Here is a 20,822-nt window from a genome sequence, read left to right as displayed (position 1 = left end):
CTTATGATACTGTTAATTCTCTCTATTTCACCTCTGTTACCACTGCTGTATCCCCAGGAACTTCACTGCTGCGTCACCTGGTAATCGTTGGACAGCAAAAATACGGTCCCCTCTTCCTGGAGCCGCTGGTGCCCAAGCAAGGTGTTGAGGCATTCCTAGTCCAGCGTTTTCAGTCCCAGGTCATCACCAATGTAATAATGCTCCAGGATGCAGTGAGTTAACACCTCACACACCGACCAGCTGTGGATCTTCTCTCAACCTTCGATCCACAGAATCCACAGTCCCATTGGACCCTCAGCCCCACATTCTACATGCCTGCATTCCAGGAGGACAAAGGTTTCCCTTCAAAAGTGATAGGGAGGCAGGCTAAATAAACAACATGGTTAGAACAGTTAAAAACACCACAGGAAAGCCACATGCATAAAGTGGTAAAAAAACAGGGCTTTATCGACCTAAGCAAAGAAAATGATGAATAAGACATGGGTAATGTTCAGTTAAAAAGTGGTAGGCACCATTTTCAGGTGGAGTCTACCAGACTGCGGGCTGCGAAAAACAAATTGTTGGCTTATTAAGAACGTACAGGAGTTTGGAGAATGCCCTTTGCTCACTATTGGTTGGCTTTCTTGTCATTCTCATTAGCTACTTCTTATCTGATGGCTTTTTTTGTCAATGTTGTGTTTGTCCATCCTATGAAGTATAGCCTCTTGACCATCTCTTTGACTGGCATGCTTCCATAATTCCTCTGCTCACTTTTAGGGAACTACTTTTTTCTTTTTGTTTAAGCACTCCATGAATTGCATGCATTTTGCAGCGGTCTTATTCATATGCATTTCTGCCCTGCCTCTGCTCTCTCTGCCCATTGTGCCTTTTCTACCAACTGCCCTTATGTTGCTCTCTCTCACCCATGTGCTTCTGCTCGCTCGCGGTCCATGCCACTCTGCATCACCCTTGTTCTCTCTCTCTTGTTGATCCACTCAGCCCACCTTTGTGTTGCTTCACCCTTGTTCTACCCAACCTGATCAACCATTATATTTTTTTTAGAAAGTGCTTTCACCTCTATGTTTTTTTAAACAGCTCCTTCACACAACATTTTTTTAAATTTATCTATCCATCTTGGATCGGAAGAACAAAAAAAGTGTCCTCTTGTTGGTGTGCGCCTGCATGTTGAATGCATTAGTGAACCTACAAAGTGATATGGCAGTCACATTAACTTTTTGTTTTTTAGCCATGCTGTACAGTTGCTGCAATGCTGTACAACATGGCTTAAAACATTAGAAAAGCCAGTAGGTCCTATAGTAAATGCTTATTGGCTTTGCCAATGCTTGTTTTACACGTGAACCTCCAATCAATGCTCAAACAGTATATATTTTGGATTTTAACCAGTTTGGTTATCCTCGTTTTGGCTACTTCATAGCACTGCTTGTAAAAAAGCTCATTATGCATCACGAAGGCAGAATACTCGAGCCGTTGTTGATAATATTTTGCAAAATGGAGAAGAACCATCTCTTCTGGTCACAACGGTGAGGATGGTGACAGAGTAACCTCTCCGCCAAATCCTAAATCAGGCCGTTAGACATGATAACTAGTTGAATGTCTCAGCTTCTTGCAGTCACTGCTATGTAATGTACATCAAACACAAATTTATGTGTGTTCCAAATAAGAGTGGGATCGATCGTTTGTGCTGTCTGTGGAGTTGCAGTACTTTTCAAGATGTTTGTCAGAATTACCCCAGAATAAATGCAGGCACCCAAAGACGACACACTGAATATGTTGCATTGATTTTGCTTTCATGTTGTTGATACATGGTGACCTACTAGTCTGGATGGAAAGCAGAGACCCCGTGGTGCCCCTTTATTTCATTTCATATCCTATCCTAAGCCCTATGAAGGTTCCCAGTGCCCTCCCTCTTGCGAAGCCGGTTTCTGTGTGTGAGCATAGCAGCATGCATGCACTGCTTTTCCGACGTGTTGGTAGGTATCTGGGCTTTTCACAACGCCCACCTCACGCCCATCAGTACCACTCGTTTGTGAGCTTGCCCTTCAAAAATCCTTTGATGACATTGGTAAATGGTTTACGTTTGTCCCTCCTTGGGGAGGTTTTGTTATCGCCTTGGCTATCGCCCCTGTTATATGGCTAATTGCACTTATGCGGATAAGTTTGACTGCGAGCGAACTTCTTTTTCCTTTTGTGTCTCTCCTTATCTATGATGCTCATGGCGGCCGTGGTGCTGTGAATCGCCTCTCTTATGTGAAACTGTTTTACTTTTGATTTTCAAGTTATGTGGCAAGAAACGTCTGGTTAGGAGTTTACACCGCTAATAGCTCTAACTCGAGCAAATGCGAGACCCACTGCATTGCAAATGCTTGTTTATACTTTTTAGTTGATCTTGCATACGCTTGTCGAGTTTGTGGGTTTTTGTGTTTTGCTCCAATGATGAGTAACAGGGTGAAAGCATGGATGTATGAGTGCAAGGATGAATGAAAGAGCTCATCTATGATCACACTACTACATGCTTAAACTCCCCAGTGAATGAAGAGGCGGTTTCAGTCATAAGTCAGACCTGTTGGCATTGCCAATGCTTGTTAATTAGACATTGTATAAATCATCTCTCAGATGTGCATTTATTTCTCTGGAGTCCTATAAGATAATTGATTTCACTATTACAGTGTGTAAACCATGAAATTAAATAACTGATTCATCTTTTAAGACGTGCCCTGGTGCACATAGTTCTCTTATATTTCAGTGACCTAAAACTGCTAATAGTAGGTATTAATTAATAACAGGGGAATGTCCACCCTTTTTACCCGGCATTTAGAATGTCTTTAATTTTCTTTGACAGCATTGCATTTTGACGACAAGGAAATATTATTCTTTAATTAAAATGTGGTATAACAAATCTGAGGTTAACTGCACACGGCTAAGACATACTGCAAAATTGAATTTGAATTCGCACAGCAGAGAATTAAATGCCGTACAAAACTAATCACTACAAAAGAACGTAAGGCTATAATTAATGGAGTCATGTTGTAGTAAACTGGATATCATTTCGCCATAGAATTTGTAAGTGTGTTTTAGCATGAAAATCAGTCACAATTGATCATTTTCTCATACAAAAGCGAACTAGAGATGAAAGTTAATGATGTGTCCAATTGTTATTCCCTGTAAAAAATTGTTATAGTCTCCAGCTGCTTAAACACCGTGTAACGATCGCCCCTTGTCATCTTTTTTTAGAAAACCAAATCTAGGAAGAGAGAGAATTCACCGAATGGAACATGATCAAATGCAGACTGATCTCAGGAGGATGGGTATCGGGAAGGATTCGCGAGGCTTAAACGCGAGGCTTAGACGGGAGAAGCGAGAAATGTCTAAAATGTAAATGCAGAATCAATAAAAAAGCCAAACAAGAAATTGGAATTGAAAGCGAATGCACTGTTTATTTAAGGTACTTCGCCGTATTTTAAGGAACGTTATTAAAGTTCATACATTGTGCATCTTAAATCACAAAATCTATAATATTTAACAATTACAAATTGGGCATATTGTCCAGTTTTGCATACCTCAACTAGATGCACGCGTCATAGACCTGGACAGTACCTATAATTATACTAAAAAAGTACTGTGCTCAGTGCAGGTACGAACTGCAGCTCTGTCATTCACCCGTTTGAAAAGTGGTATGCCTGGGGGAATTCATTGGCTCTCTGTGCCACCACTGCAATAGCGCCCTCAGACGGCGCACTGACTGGGTCCCACTTCAAATGTGGTGCACGTCAGCATGCTTCCTGGTGACTTCTTTGTCAATGCTCCTCCATCTGAAATACTGATGTAGAACAAAAAAGTGATGGATGAATGCTTAAATTAATCCAGCCACTGGTAATCAGAGGCCGTATCCCAGTCCATCATCATTGCACACCTTGCCACCTAAATTTGGAACTAGGCATATGCAAATCTGTGTTGACACTGTTCCAATGGGAACAGTCAAGCCCAGTAGCAGCTCGTGGGGTACGGAACATGTCCCCATGCAAATTAGGGAAAGATCACTTGAGATCAAACCGGCAAAATGTGCACCAGCACTTTCTAAGTTATAGAATAGGCCGCACAAGCATCTGAGGCTTCTTCTAAAATACGTACGTGCCCGGGGTACTTTCTGTATTACAGCCCTAAATACCCTAGTCAATGGCCCACTGAGCGGCTGAACTCAAAATGTTGAATTTGTTAAAAGCATCTGTCAATGGATGCAAATGTAAGGATGCGTCCATCCCTGCACTTGCAATCATTTTCAGCAAAAAAAGCTTCTGTTTCATACATATTTATGAGGCAGGTGATTTTGCCACCATCTGCAAAGCTGTTTTTGTCTCTGTGACTGGTTAGTTCATCAGTCGTAATGCAAAACATAGATTGTGTTGTAAAGCAGCTAGGGCTGTATTACACCGGTCCAAGGGACGGAGGCCCAGGAACACAGGGGAACTGGGAGGGCTGCTGTGCGACAGGGGGAGGACAGGCCAAGGGAACCCACTCTCCACGAGGCCCTCTCCAACATCATGGGAGCCTACCACCAGTCCCAGGAGACGATGGCAACGGTACTGGCCAAGTTTCAGGAGACCCAGCGCCTGCAGGAGGAACAGTATTTGGGCTTCAGGGAGGAACTCAGATCCATCAATTCCACCCTGGGCACCATTGTAGGGGTGCTGAAGGAAGTCCTCAACACCAGGAGTGACACTGTGGCACAACAAGGGGCCCCTGACACTAGCCTGGACGATGAACTGTCCACCACCTCCGCAGGTGCTAGTGGACAGGAGGCACTGCTACAGGACCGCCACACAAGCACCCCACCCCCTGCAGAGGGAGAACCACCCCGCAAACGGTCCCTGAGATCCAGGACAAAGACAGAGAACGATGCCAAGACCCCTGCCAAGAAATGAGACCACCCTGAATGTCATCCTTCTGTCCCACCTTGTCACCCTGTCCATCCTCAAACTGCCCAAGCTCCACTTCCTATGCCCATTTGGGCAATGCACCTGTGAGACTAATAAACTGCATTCTGCCATGGACATTCCTCTACCATCACCCCTCACCATTGTACAACCCCCTCAAATATTGAGCACTGAAATAAACACCCTTAAAGCACAAAACAATCTGGAGTCTGTCTGTGATTTCGAAATAGTGTATTAGGAATTACAGTGACATAATGCTCTTTCAATTGTAATGTCAACATACCTATGTCACACAGCTCTAGTCCATGAGGAAAAAAAGCAGATGTCACACAGTGGGACCCACATCTGTGAAATCGTAAGGGAAACTGAAAACTCAGTGACCATACACTGGGTGAAAACGACAGACAGTAGAGAGTTAGTAGTGTTAAAGTACATGTAGTAGGCAGGTTTGTATTCTTACCTGTGTCTCACTGGAAATATTGCAGGATAACCAAGTTCCTGTTGTCGATGTTCTCTTCTTCTGCTTCCTTGTCTTCACTGTCCACAGGCTCCACAGCTGCCACTACACCGCCATCTGGACCATCCTCCTGCAGAAAAGGCACCTGTCATCGCAAAGCTAAGTTGTGAAGCATACAGCAGGCCACAATGATCTGGCACACCTTCTTCGGTGAGTAGAATAGGGTTCCACCTGTCATATGGAGGCACCTGAACCTGGCCTTCAGGAGGCCGAAGGTCCGCTCTATAATCCTCTGAGTTCGCCCATGGGCCTCATTGTAGCGTTCTTCTGTCCTTGTCCTGGGATTCTTCACTGGGGTCAGTAGCCATGACAGGTTGGGGTAACCAGAGTCACCTGCAAATGGCGAGGGCAACTGTTAGACACACACTAACCTGTAGGGATATCCCCAGACCCAGACAACCATTCCCACTGACTTGCTTCCAGGCACTCAACTAATAGCCACACACGGTGCCTCTGGAGTTGACCCATCACATAAGGGATGCTGCTATTCCGCAGGATGTAAGCATCATGCACTGAGCCTGGGAATTTGGCATTCACATGGGAGATGTACTGGTCTGCCAAACACACCATCTGCACATTCATGGAATGATAACTCTTCCGGTTTCTGTACACCTGTTCACTCCTGCGGGGGGGTACCAAAGCCACATGTGTCCCATCAATGGCACCTATGATGTTGAGGATATGTCCCAGTCACCTTTCATTGTAGGCAAATCCTCCACCTGAGGGAAAACGATGTAGCTCTGCATGTGTTTAAGCAGGGCAGACAACACTCTGAACAACACGTTGGAAAACATAGGCTGGGACATCCCTGATGCTATGGCCACTGTTGTTTGAAATGACCCACTTGCAAGGAAATGGAGTACTGACAGCACCTGCACTAGAGGGGGGACTCCTGTAGGATGGTGAATAGCTGACATCAGGTCTGGCTCCAGCTGGGCACACATTTCCAGGATTGTAGTACGATCAAGCCTGTAGGTGATGATCACATGTCTTTCTTCCATTGTCGACAGGTCCACCAGCGGTCTGTACACCGGAGGATGCCGCCATCTCCTCACTTGTCCCAGCGGACGGTGCCTATGAAGGACAACAGCGAGCACAGAGTCAACCAACTCAGAGGTACGTACCCAGAGCTTACACAGAACACGAATCATAATCCGAAATTTGGCCTGTATGAGTGTTGTGGCAAGGCCTAGGTATTTGTGACACAGTTAAAAATTAAGCAATGTGGGCCCCTGAAATGGCGGCTGCCTGACCTGTAAAGTGGGACAATGGGATGTGAGATAGCTGCGTTGGCGTTGTACACGTCGCAGTAGGCGGTCGAAGACCGCGGCGCAATTCTGCATTGGTTAACATTGGACCCTATGGGTCCCAGGAGCCAATGACGTTGTACGCCGGCAGTGAAGGTACGCACTGCCGCGGACGTGACCGCCATTTTCTATCTGTTCAATCACTCGATACCTGATCTTCGACAGGAGAGGACCTACACTGCAAGTGCTGCTGTGACCTCAGTCTGGAAGAGACAATGGCTTTTGTGTCTGGGGAAAGGTCCCCTGCCTTCACATCGGAGGAGTTGGAGAAACTCCTCCCCCAGTACACGATACTCTACGGTCCTCCAGAAAAACAGGTAAGTACACTGGGAGCATGCTGTATGGGCTATGCCTGTGTGGAGTGGGGTGGATGAAAGATGGGGGGGAGATTGAGGCGTGCATGAAACGACGGTGAGTGCATGTGCCACATGGCAAGGGTAGGCATGGGGGCCAATGACTGTGACTTTGCGGATGGTTATATCTTCTCCTTTTCCCCTATACTATTCCTGTAGGTCAGCGCCCACCAGAAGAAGGATATTTGGCGTGCCAAAGAAGTCCGGACCCTGGGGGTCTACCACAGACGGAGCACCCACTGCTGTAAAAGAAGGAAGAACATTCGCTGCTGGAGCAAGAAGATGGCGGAGGCCCAGCTGGGGATGGCCTCCCAACGTGGGAGGGGTGCCCGTCGCACCATGACCCCCCTGATGTTCAGGATCCTGGCAGTGGCGTACCCGGAGTTGGCTGGGCACTTGAGGGCATCACAGCAGCCACAAGGGGGTGAGTAAACTCTCATTCTGCTGATTTTGCACGCAATGGAGGTGTCTGGGTAGGGGAGGTGGGCTGCGGGTTTCCCTAGGCCAGGGCGAATGTTCTAGTTAGGTCCCCTTGTTCTGGCAGACCCTGTGGCACCCCACCCCACCTGTGTACAGTGCCAAGTACACCTAGTCAGGCTCCTGTGACATCCATGTGTGCAGATGTCGGCCATAGCCTTGTAGGCCATGTCCCAGGGATTGAACAGTGGACCCCAAGTGCGCGGCGTAGTGCAGGGGGCTTCTGTGTCTGTCGTGTCCGCCAACGGTAGCGGTAATGCATGCACTCATCATGTCTTTCTTCTGTCGTTCCCCCCCTTTTTGTGGTCTCCCTGTTCTTGTGTGCATTAGCATCATCAGGTGGAGGAGCAGTGGCACCGGAGCAGGAGGTAGCTGCATCCCACATGGCCCTGGAGGGCGAGACTACGGACTCGGAATTCACCAGTGGGACGAAGGGCGAGGGGAGCTCCACGGCGGGGACAGGAGCTGACACTAGTGATACAGACTCGTCCTCTGATGGGAGCTCCCTTGTGGTGGCGGCCACATCTGTGCCCCCGCATCTACAGGTACAGCCGCCACCCCCCCTACCAGCACCGCCCTCCCAGCAGCCCCAGGAGGGTGGGCATCACCTTCGCCCCAGGCACCTCAGTCCCTGCCTCAGTCACCCCTGCTGCCCTCAGTGAGGAGGCCATTGACCTCCTCAGGTCCCTCACTGTTGGGCAGTCTAACATTTTGAATGCCATCCAGGGTGTAGAAAGGCAGTTGCAACAAACAAATGCATTCCTGGAGGACATTTATTCTGGTCAGGCGGCCCTTCAGCGAGCTTTTCCGACTCTGGCCTCAGTACTGATGGCAGCTATCGTCCCTGTCTCTAGCCTCCCCCCTCCAACTTCCTCCACCCAGACCCAATCCTCTCTACCTCAGCCTATCCCAAGCACACCTTCAGACCAGCATGCACACACGTCAACACTCAAGGGAAGCTCAGGCAAACATAAGCACCACACATCCCACAGGCACTCACGCAAGCATCACACACATGCAGACACACCAACATCCACTGCCTTCACTGTGTCCCCCTCCTCCTCGTCTCCCTCCTCCCTCCCAGTCTCGTCTCCACTCCCACCTGCATGCACTACATCTACAGCCACTACTTCCATCACCAGCACACACAGCACCACACCCCGCTCACGTGCAATCACCACCCCCACTACCATTCACACGTCCCCTGTGTCATCTCCCAGTGTGTCTGTGACGCCACCTCCCAAGATACACAAACACCCACCCAACAGCCATCCACCTCACGACAGCCCACAGCACATGCACCTTCACCCAAAGTGACCAAACAAACACCTCCTACAACCACAACCTCTTGCTCCACACCCAAACCCCCTCCAGCTACCCGTCCCAGTGTTCCCAAGAAACTTTCCTGTCCACCCTTGGCCTCTTTCCCTCACCTCCCCCACACCATCAGTCTCTTAGGGCCCGACTCTCCAGGTCCCAACCTAGCACCTCAGCCACAACATCTCCGGGACCAGTGGTGCCTGTAGTCACTGGAATCTGGAATGCACCGGGCAGCAGGGTAGCCAGTGTGGCACGGAGCCACAGCACAGACAGTCCCCCACCTGTCAAGCATCAAAAGTTGGCCAGTGCCCGGCGGGAGAGGGGGAAGACTCCAGCCACCAAAGCCGCTCCCAGGGGTACAGGTGGGAGTGTGGAGTCAGCTGCGACACCTTCTAAGGCGGGGAAGGGGCACAAGAAACTCAGCAAGTCTGGGAAAAGCAGCACGGCGGAGAAGACCGCCATCATCCCGGCTGCCCAAGAGGCCACCGCCATCATCCCCGCTGCCCAGGAGGCCACTGCCATCATCCCCGCTGCCCAGGAGGCCAGCACCAGCCCTGCTGCCCAGGAGGCCAGCACTAGCGCTGCTGCCTAGGAGGCCACCGCCATCATCCCCGCTGCCCAGGAGGCCACCGCCATCATCCCCGCTGCCCAGGAGGCCACCTCCAGCACCAGCCCCGCTGGGCCATAAAGGACCGCCAGCACCAGCCCGCTGGGCCAGACACGACCGCCAGCAGCTGAGTCACTGCCAAGGACCCCGCCGCCACAAGCACCGCTGAACAGGACACTGCCGCCACAAGCACGCTGAACAGGACACTGCCGCCACAAGCACCGCTGCCTAGAACACCGCCACCACAAGAACCGCTGAACAGGACACTGCCACCACAAGCACCGCTGCCAAGGACACCACCGCAACAAGCACCGCTGGCCCATGAGCGCCAAGGGCACTGACGCTACTGAGTCTGTCACGAGCAGGATAAAGCACTCTGGGCACAAGGCCCCCTCCAGAACCAGTGGAGAGATACATCCACTACCTCAGTCCTTGGCAGGATGAAGCACTCTGGGCACAAGGCCCCCTCCAGAACCAGTGGAGAGATACATCCACTACCTCAGTCCTTGGCAGGAGGAAGCACTCTGGGCACAAGGCCCCCTCCAGAACCAGTGGAGTAAGGCATCCACTACCTCAGTCCTTGGCAGGATGAAGCACTCTGGGCACAAGGCCCCATCCAGAACCAGTGGAGAATGACATCCACTACCTCAGTCCTTGGCAGGATGAAGCACTCTGGGCACAAGGCCCCCTCCAGAACCAGTGGAGTTTCACATCCACTACCTCAGTCCTTGGCAGGAGGAAGCACTCTGGGCACAAGGACCCCTCCAGAACCAGTGGAGAATGACATCCACTACCTCACTCCTTGGCAGGATGAAGCACTCTGGGCACAAGGCCCCCTCCAGAACCAGTGGAGACTGTTATCCACTTGAGAGACTGTGGCTTTGCACTCCCCAGGATGGAACAGTGGGCAACCCACCCACTGTAGAGACTTGTGAGACTGTGGCTTTGCACTCCCCAGGATGGAACAGTGGGCAACCCACCCACTGTAGAGACTTGAGAGACTGTGGCTTTGCACTCCCCAGGATGGAACCGTGGGCAACCCACCCACTGTAGAGACTTGAGAGACTGTGGCTTTGCACTCCCCAGGATTGAACAGTGTGCATGTGGCCCCCTCGTGGATTTGGCGTCGTGCACTCAACCGGCTGAGGTGCCCCCCTTTCCCTTCCCCCTGAGGTGCCTGTTTTATTGCTATCTGATGCCCCTGCAGTGTTCCCTCCGTCATGTTCGGGGATTGAGTGTGGGCCTCGCCCATGCCGTGTGGGCCCAGTGTTCCACGGACTTCAATGGCGCACTACCTGGACTACTATTCTTGGTGTATATATTTGTTTATAGTGTATATATATTTTTGCGTACTGGATTTTAATATATTACAATGGTTACACTCATTTCCTTTTGTCTTTGCATTCTTCCAGGGGATTTGGGGGGGTGTAACTGTAATGTATCATGCTGTATTAGTGCGTATGTTGTAGTCGGTGGGGGGGGTGGTGGTGTTGCATGCGTGTGTCCCTGTTTTTTCCCTCCCCTGTGTCGTAGGTGCAGTACTCACTGTGGTCGTCGCCGCCGGCTTTCATGCTCCTGGTAGAGGAGCAAGAAGATAAGGGCTGGCAGGATCTGGAGCTCAGGTTCCATGGCGTCCGGATTCCTCGTGGGGTGTGTAGAGGTGAGCATTTTCCCTTCGAAGTCCTGTTTCCGCCGTGTTTTTGTTCGCGGTGATTCCGCCCCGGAAAAGGTGGGGGATTGGTAGGTTGTGATACTGTAGGCGGTACATTGTCCTCAGCCTGTCTGGTGGCGGTGACCGCCATGCTGTTTGTTTGTACCGCCGTGGCGGTCGGAGTGTTAAAGTGTCTGTCTATGTTGGCGGTTCCCTCCACGGTCGGAATTCCATTTTTTTTCCGCCGGCCTGTTACCACCGACCGCCAGGGTTATAATGAGGGCCATAATAGTGCCCTTAGATGTGCAATGGGTGTGTGCACCCGCTTTTTGAGCCCCTGGGGCAAAATGGTATTTCAGAAGAAGCAGCAGATGCTTGTGCATCCCCTTCTGTAATACTGATAGTGGTGGCGCACCTGTAGCACCAGCATTGTCTTGAGAGGGTGTTCCCTCATTTGTATGGGAGTGTGGCCTCTGTGCCGGCACCCTATTATGGTTCCCAATACAGAGGCAAGCAGGTCTTTAGGAGGTGCACAGTGCACCACAAAAAAAGTGCATCTCCTTTATTGCCTGTGTGTGACTGAGACTTATTACTAACGTGAGAAAAGGGTAACTTCCATTCCACCACGACTGCCCTGAGATGTCGCAATCTAGAGTCCATGCGTAAGGCTGCCAGAAAGCCTGGAGGGTTGGGCTGACAGTTGCGACTTGTTGTAGGAGTGACTCAGTCAAAAGTGCTGTCATCTCTAAACCAGCAGTCTCGCCTAGGAGTGAGAGTTAAATTACGACAGTCAATTACTGCACCTTACTACTAGAGGATATCTCTTCCCTTTTGAAAGAGCCGGTGGCATGCCACCTGCACTGTGCAACATAGAGCGGGTTGCAAACAGTTGCTTCGTATTTAACTGAATACCCTGCCCCCAGTGAAGAAGGGGGTTTATTGCAGCCCCAGGGGGCAGTGCAGGAATTGTAATAAAACTAACTGTCCCTGTTTACACCCAGGGCATGTTTAAAGGTGCGCTAGGTGCAAACAAGGGCAGTGCCCCTATCTGTAATACGGCCCCTGTTGTGCAAAACACTGACTGCTTTGCATCGAAACCAGCATATAGCAGTGCCCTCAGTTCTTCAAACAGAAATGAAATTCTGTCTGGACCGGAGGCGAGTATTATGCATATCTTTCTTCTCTTTTATTAAACAGCAGAGTTCAAAGTTCAACAGATTAGAAAAAATTAACTACAACACCCATGAGACAACATCTCCATGGTAACCAATGTCCAATCACTGTTATCTCCGACGGTCTGTATATAAATCCTGTGGTGCGTCGTCCTTCCTCTTTCTTCACTGCTCATCGTCAGTTAAGTCTCTTGGCCCATACTGTCTCTGAGATTGTTGAGGGAAAGAGTGTTTTTGTATACTGATGTGCTTAGCTTTGTGCCGGCATATTGTATATAAATTACTGTGTATTTGATTCTGTAAGCGCAGTAGGCTTTCTATGCCCGAGCACAGATTTGTTTCTTGATTCGTGTCGGGTCCGCCAGAGGGCGTTCTTTCGCGTGCGCTGGTGTCCCGAAGCACTTTCCTCAGCGATCCGAGACGCGGTGATCGCTCGATCGCTTTAGAATAGCACAGTAGGGTTTTTTCTTGAGCGTGTAGCTCATATTAACCCTCAAACCCCCGCAGAACACCGCATCAGCGGTAAGGACAGCTCCCGTTCGAAGAGCGCAAAGCAGTGACCGAAAATCGTGCGCCGAGGCCGTTTGGTCTCAATTCATTGACAGGAGTGCGGGGGCTTCCCTCATTATTATAATAAGGGAGATTCTCCTGTATATCTCACCTACTGTGTCCCTCTATGCAGTCCACTCAGGACCACGATTTCTACCCCAGCCTGCCCCCAGGGGGGGGCACCTCGCAGCGTGTGCTTCCTCCTGAGGTGGATGTCTTCCTTACCCAGGCCATAACCAGGGCCTTGGCTCCCCTTAAGGATAGTGTAGCTAAACTACCTGACCAGGTTTTTAAGGGGACAGGCATGTTTGCGGGGATGGGTGCTGACCCTAAAATAACGGCGACGGCTCCCAAGAAACTACGCAAGCGCAAAGCGGGGCACCTGCAAGGCATTGATTTCCTCACCGAGGTCTTCCATAAGAGTGCGCGCATGCTTAAGCGACCACCCTTTCAGGAGGGATCTTACCCCGGAGAGACTGGTGAAGAGGTTCACCCCATATTGGACCCTGATGCAGGGTCACCCAAGCGGGTCGAGGGGGACACAGAGGGGAATTCTTCCTCTGATAATGAGCATGACTCCGGTCGTCCTTGGCGTCCGGCCCCTACCATATCAGACCCACAGGAGGCTGAGGACTCCGATTCATAAATGTTCGAACCGGATGGCATATATCACCCTAGATCGTCTGAATGGCGACCGGAGAAGAGAGTAGCGGACTATGTCGCCAGCAAATTTCAGCAACCTCTGAACAAGGAGGTTAGGGCCCGGCTGAGGTCCAAATGTCCTCGCCCTACTCTGCCAGGCAAAGTAGTGGCAACCCCAGAGATTGACCCGAAGATGTGCACATTCTTCGCAAAATATATCAAAGACCCCAAAAAGGGCATAGACTGATCCTGGAGAGCATGCCAGGACAAATTGTTGGATGTCTTAGGACCCCTGACACAGATAATACAGCTAGCTGAGCACTCAAAGCACACTAATACTCCCCTGCCTACGGATATCGTGGCAGGATGGGCCCAAAGAGCAGTCTGTCTCTTGGGTAACGCCAATTGCGCTCTCTCCACGGAGAGGCGACGCTATTTACTAATTAAAATCGACTCCAAATTGGGAGAACTCTCCAACTCAGAAGCAGGGGCTATCACCCAAGGGAACTTGTTTGGCGACCCTTTCGTGAAAGAACTGGGCAAATTCGTGGCCACCTTCTCGGCGCTTGATAAAGCTCAGTCCTACATAAAAAAGATCTTTCCGGGGAAGGTTTTTGGAGGGGCCGGAAGAGGCAGGGGTTGCTCCTCTGGCCGCATGTACCAACAAGGCCCCAATTCCTATCCCACCAGAAACAATGGATGGTGAGACAGCCGACAAGGCGCCTTCTTCCCCAATCAGGGTAGAGGAAAGAGCAGAAGAGGGGCCCGTGGCAGAGCAAATGCTCCTAGAGGCACCAATGGTAAGAATTACCCTTTTTTCCCCTCAAATTCTCGGAGGGAGACTACGCACAAGTGGGCACAGATAACATGAGATGCCTGGGTTTTACAGACTGTGATGGGCTTCCACATGGAGTTCTGGGGAACTCCGGTTCAAAAGGGGATGCCGCGACCTTTGGTCTTTATGGAGAGGGACCCCGCTCTGATAGACTCGTAAGTCCAAGACCTCATGCGCAAGGAGGCCATTCGCATATCAGTCCGTCACCCCAGGGGTTTTGTGAGCAACCTCTTCCTAGTAGAGAAAAAAGACAAAGGCTTCCGGCTGGTAATCATCCTCAAAGCTTTCAACGAGTGGGTTATGTACAGACACTTCAAAATGGAAGGCATTTACATGCTCAGGGATCTTCTTCTGCAAGGAGATTGGCTGATTCGTCTGGACCTCAAGGATGCCTATCTGACGGTCGCGATGTTTCCCCCTCATCGCATATTCCTGCAATTCCTTTTGAGGGATCAGTAGTTCGAATTCACGTCCCTGCCCTTCGGCCTATCGTCGGCACCGTGGTGCTTCATGAAACTGCTCAAGCCAATGGTGGAGTACCTACGGTCCTGGGGGATCCGCCTGATCATTTATCTCTACGACATCCTCCATGGACCAATCCCATGCGCAACTGCTTTCCAATGCGACCACAACTATTCAACTCCTCCAGGATTTGGGGTTCGTGATAAATCCCCAGAAATCAGACCTCCTCCCCTCGCAGTCAATGACCTTCCTGGGGTTTCTCATCGACTCCAAAGCAGGCTCCCTCAGTTTCCCTATCTCGAAGATTTACAAGATCAAGAAGGAGCTGACGAAGGTCATGAGACGTGACAGAATCTCTCTCCGGCAATTGGCCAGAGTGGTGGGACTTCTCTCATCCTCGATTCAGGCCATTTTTCCGGGCCCGCTGCACAACAGGGCTCTTCAACGCCTGAAGGCTCACCACCTTCGGTGCGGACTAACCTATTCCGTGTTGATTACTCTTCCCCAGGAGGCGCGAACGGAACTCCAGTGGTGGCTGGACCACATGGAAGCGTGGAACGGCAGAGCAATCTTCGGATCTTCACCGGACCTCGTGATGGAATCGGATGCTAGCCATTACGGCTGGGGAGCCCGATGTGGGGATGTCTCATTCGGAGGACGTTGGACCCCACGGGAACTCAACCTACACATCAATTGCCTAGAGCTCCTGGCGGGATCCTTTGCGATCAGGTCCCTGACGCAGGACAAAGTCTCTTGCTGTATTCTCTTGAGAATGGACAACGTATCTGCGGTGCAATACATAAATCGTTTAGGGGCACTCGCTCGAGAGCCCTAGCGGAAATGGCAAAGGATTTCTGGCACTTCTGCCTCCAACGGAAAATATCGGTGATGGCGGAGTACCTCCCGGGCTCCCAGAACACCCTTGTGGACTGGAACTCCAGATTTCTGGAGAATCGCAGCGACTGGCAACTGGACAGAGCTGTGTTCCTCGCGCTCATGGAGCACTGGGGTCCCTGTTCAGTGGACCTCTTTGTGTCCAGATGGAATGCCCACCTACCAAGCTACTTCAGCTGGCATCCAGATCCCGGTGGACACATTCCTACAGAATTGGGGGTGGGATCAGAGTTACGCGATCCCCCCTTTCCTTCTAATTCCGAGAGTGACAGCCCAAGTGCGTCGCCAAGAATCCACGGTGGTCCTGATAACCCCTCTTTGGAGGTCACAAGTGTGGTTTCCATCCCTACAGGAACTCTCCTGCGACTTTCCGATTCAACTCACGGATTTCCCGACAATTCTCTTGAACCCAGTAAGACATCAGCATCCGCTGGTCCTTCAGGGCCACCTCTCTCTGGTGGCTTGGAAGATTTCCGACCTCGCTGGAAAGACAGACGACTTTCACAGGATGCTGAAAAATTCATCAGACAAGCCTGGGCTCCGAGCACATGTAAAAGGTACAGATCAGCCTGGAACCGCTAGGTCTGTTGGTGTGTGGAAAGGCACATCAATCCCACGGGGGCCCAGGTTAGGTACAGATGTCATAAATTTTCTAGCGGAGTCCGGCCAGTCTTACTGCTCGATTATTTCATTTTGGTCTGCAATATCGGCCGGACACCCCCCTATTAACAACTGCCCGGTGGGGGAGCACCCATGGGTGTGCAAGCTGCTGAAAGGAATCAGGATGACCAGACCTCCTGAACCCAGGTACTCAGAGCGATGGGACATCAACCAGGTTCTGCGTCTTTTAACCTCTTGGCAGGACCACCAATATCTTTCCCGGAAGGAACAGTCAGCAAAACTAGCTATTTTGCTATGCCTCATCTCGTGCAAACGAGTATCGGACGTGAGAGTACTGGATATATCCGCTAGGGTCTTCTCTCCAGAGGGAGTGACATTCACGATATCCAGATGAACAAAGTGTAATACCAGGTCAGTAACTTATCCAGCTTTTGAACATACGCCTAAATTGTGTGTGGTAAGGTGTCTGAAGACATATGAGGAAGTGACGGCTGAACACCGGCCACCTAGGGAAAGACAATTGTTGATTTCAATAAAGAAGCCCTTTAAGGCAGTTTCCTCCCCCTCCATCGCTAGGTGGATCAAATGGGTTTTGATGGAAGCGGGCATTAATGTACAGGTGTAAGGAAATGCCTCCTTGGCATGGTTACCCCCTGACTTTTTGCCTTTGCTGATGCTAAGTTATGATTTGAAAGTGTGCTGGGACCCTGCTAACCAGGCCCCAACACCAGTGTTCTTTCCCTAAATTGTACCTTTGTCTCCACAGTTGGCACAACCCTGGCACTCAGGTAAGTCCCTTGTAACTGGTACCCCTGGTACCAAGGGCCCTGATGCCAGGGAAGGTCTCTAAGGGCTGCAGCATGTCTTATGCCACCCTAGGGACCCCTCACTCAGCACATACACACTGCTTCACAGCTTGTGTGTGCTGGTGGGGAGAAAATGACTAAGTCAACATGCACTCCCCTCAGAGTGCCATGTCAACCTCACACTGCCTGTGACATAGGTAAGTCACCCCTCTAGCAGGCCTTACAGCCCTAAGGCAGGGTGCACTATACCACAGGTGAGGGCATATGTGCATGAGCACTATGCCCCTACAGTGTCTAAGCAAAACCTTAGACATTGTAAGTGCAGGGTAGCCATAAGAGTATATGGTCTGGGAGTCTGTCAAACATGAACTCCACAGCACCATAATGGGTACACTGAAAACTGTGAAGTTTGGTATCAAACTTCTCAGCACAATAAATGCACACTGATGCCAGTGTGCACTTTATTGTAAAATACACCCAGAGGGCATCTTAGAGATGCCCCCTGAAAACATACCCAACTTCCAGTGTGGGCTGACTAGTTTTTGTCAGCCTGCCACACACCAGACATGTTGCTGGCCACATGGGGAGAGTACCTTTGTCACTCTGTGGCCAGGAACAAGGCCTGTACAGGGTGGAGGTGCTTCTCACCTCCCCCTGCAGAAACTGTAACACCTGGCGGTGAGCCTCGAAGGCTCACCCCCTTTGTTACAGTGCCACAGGGCATCCCAGCTAGTGGAGATGCCCGCCCTTCCGGCCACTGCCCCCACTTTTGGCGGCAAGGCTGGAGGAGATAATGAGGAAAACAAGGAGGAGTCACCCCCAGTCAGGACAGCTCCTAAGGTGTCCTGAGCTGAGGTGACTCTTACTTTTAGAAATCCTCCATCTTGTAGAACGAGGATTCCCCCAATAGGATTAGGGATGTGCCCCCCTCCCCACAGGGAGGAGGCACAAAGAGGGTGTAGCCACCCTCAAGGACAGTAGCCATTGGCTACTGCCCTCCCAGACCTAAACACACCCCTAAATCCAGTATTTAGGGCCCCCCAGAACTGAGGAAGATAGATCCCTGCAACCTAAAGAAGAAGGACTGCTGACCTGAAGCCCTGCAGTGAAAACGGAGACGACAACAGATTTGGCCCCAGCCCCACTGGCCTGTCTCCCTACTTCGACGAAAACTGCACCAGCGACGCATCCAACAGGGACCAGCGACCTCCGAAGCCTCAGAGGACTGCCCTGCATCTAAAGGACCAAGAAGCTCCCGAGAACAGCGGCCCTGTTCAAGTAACTGCAACTTTCTGCAACAAAGAAGCAACTTTAAAGACCCCACGTTTCCCGCCGGAAGCGTGAGACTTTCCACTCTGCACCCGACACCCCCGGCTCGACCTGCGGAAAACTAACACTACAGGGAGGACTCCCCAGTGACTCCGAGCCCGTGAGTAGCCAGAGTTGACCCCCCCCTGAGCCCCCACAGTGACGCCTACAGAGGAAATCCAGAGGCTCCCCCTGACCGTGACTGCCTGTAACAAGGAACCCGATGCCTGGAACCAGCACTGCACCCGCAGCCCCCAGGACCTGAAGGTACCAAACTCCAGTGCAGGAGCGACCCCCAGGCGACACTCTGCTTAGCCCAGGTGGTGGCTACCCCGAGGAGCCCCCCCCCCTGTGCCTGCCTGCATCGTTAAAGAGACCCCCGGGTCTCCCTATTGATTCCTATCTGAAACTCGACACCTGTTTGCACTCTGCACCCGGCTGCTCCTGTGCCGCTGAGGGTGTAGTTTCTGTGCCTGCTTGTGTCCCCCCCAGTGCCCTACAAAACCCCCCTGGTCTGCCCTCCGAAGACGCGGGTACTTACCTGCTGGCAGACTGGAACCGGGGCACCCCTGTTTCCATTGAAGCCTATGTGTTTTGGGCACCACTTTGACCTCTGCACCTGACCGGCCCTGAGCTGCTGGTGTGGTAACTTTGGGGTTGCCTTGAACCCCCAACGGTGGGCTACCTTGGACCCAACTTTCAACCCTGTAAGTGTTTTATTTATCTGTGAACTTAACATTACTTACCTCCCCGAGGAACTGTTGATTTTTGCAGAGTGCCCTTTTAAAATAGCTTATTGCAATTTTTGTCAAAACTGTACACACTATTGTGATTATTCAAAATTCCTAGAATACCTGAGTGAAATACCTTTCATTTGAAGTATTACTTGTAAATCTTGAACCTGTGGTTCATAAAATAAACTAAGAAAATATATTTTTCTATATAAAAACCTATTGGCCTGGAGTAAGTCTTTGAGTGTGTGTTCCTCATTTATTGCCTGTGTGTGTACAACAAATGCTTAACACTACCCTCTGATAAGCCTACTGCTCGACCACACTACCACAAAATAGAGCATTAGAATTATCTCTTTTTGCCACTATCTTACCTCTAAGGGGAACCCTTTGAAATAGTATATACAGAGCCAACTTCCTACAACAGGTTTTTGGTGCACACTCCACTCGGGGTGCCATGTCCAAAGCCATTCAGGTAGGTGGAAGACTGGAAGACAACATGAATGCTGCTGATTGGTCGTCAGAGTCTACGTTCAAAAAATTATATTTTAAACCAATTCACGAAGCAGCCTCATTGGGAGTAAGTAAGCTTTAAACATGCATAATCCTCGCCTCCCGTCCTGACATAGAAGGAGAAATTTCCTAGCTATCGAGAAGGAAAGTTTAAATTCTATTAAGGACACGGAGGCGAGGATTATCCCGCCCAACATTAGAGAAATGTCGCCCACCCGGGAGCTGACATAACAACACTGGAGGTAGTATGCTCTTTTTCAATTATCAATGATATCAATGATACAATCTAATATTGAAATTGTTCAAGCCTAATAATGGAATTTGCATGTATTATTGATGCTTATGATGAGGGGGGAAGGATTCTTGGAATTGTTTAACTATTTCAACTGTTTAGACCTTTGGAGAACACACGTCCAAATCTCTCATTGCATTACATTGCTTCCTAGGAACGGAAACCGCAGCAACTTAAAGACACCTTCACTTCCTATCTCACTGTAGTCGAGGATGTACGACGGCACCACAGGATTTATATACAGACCGTCGGAGATAACAGTGATAGGACATTGGTTACCATGGAGACGTTGTCTCATGGGTGTTGTAGTTCATTTTTTCTAATCTGTTGAACTTTGAACTCTGCTGTTTAATAAAAGTGAAGAAAGATATGCATAATCCTCGCCTCCGTGTCCTTAATAGAATTGAAACTTTCTTTCTTGATAGCTAGGAAATTTTTCAAGCCTTCCACCAAGTGAACAACAGGTGTTTTTTTTGTGGACCTCGCCAACATGAGAGGAGTAGGGTCTACTTGCATCTTATCCAGGGAAGTCCAACTTGACAACCAACATGTATCTTTGAAAAAATACTAGAGATTTCAACAGGCTCTCGGGGTATTGCGAGCAAACACTATTCCGTCAAGGACAATGTAGCAACTAACATGAGAAAGGAATTGCTCAGTTGATTTAGGAAATTGATCCCTGTAGTGAAAAAACGAATTGTTGCATTTCAAAAACTAAGTGGGGTGCGACTAAGTCTCTCTTAATGTGAAGATTGTGGTGGCTTGTAAGAAGACAGCTAATATTCATGAAATGACCCACTTTTAAACAACGTTATGCTTATTTTCTAAGATCAT

At 50.1% G+C, this 20,822-nt stretch overlaps 1 long non-coding RNA gene across 1 annotated transcript in view; it reads left to right on the top strand.

Annotated features, from left to right (window-relative positions):
* Nucleotides 1–20,173, top strand: part of LOC138260838 (uncharacterized) — a 277,773-nt gene extending 257,600 nt beyond the window's left edge. Inside the window, exons 3-4 of the long non-coding RNA XR_011199020.1 lie at nt 3,232–3,372; nt 20,143–20,173. This is a non-coding gene — a long non-coding RNA (uncharacterized lncRNA). The remainder of the gene's footprint in view (nt 1–3,231; nt 3,373–20,142) is intronic.
* Nucleotides 20,174–20,822: the final 649 nt, after the last annotated feature.

This window comes from Pleurodeles waltl, chromosome 10, assembly GCF_031143425.1.
Source record: "Pleurodeles waltl isolate 20211129_DDA chromosome 10, aPleWal1.hap1.20221129, whole genome shotgun sequence".
In the NCBI taxonomy this organism is placed as follows: Eukaryota; Metazoa; Chordata; class Amphibia; order Caudata; family Salamandridae; genus Pleurodeles; species Pleurodeles waltl.
Note: the sequence above shows the minus strand (reverse complement) of the source record. Positions and strands in the feature narration are given on the sequence as shown.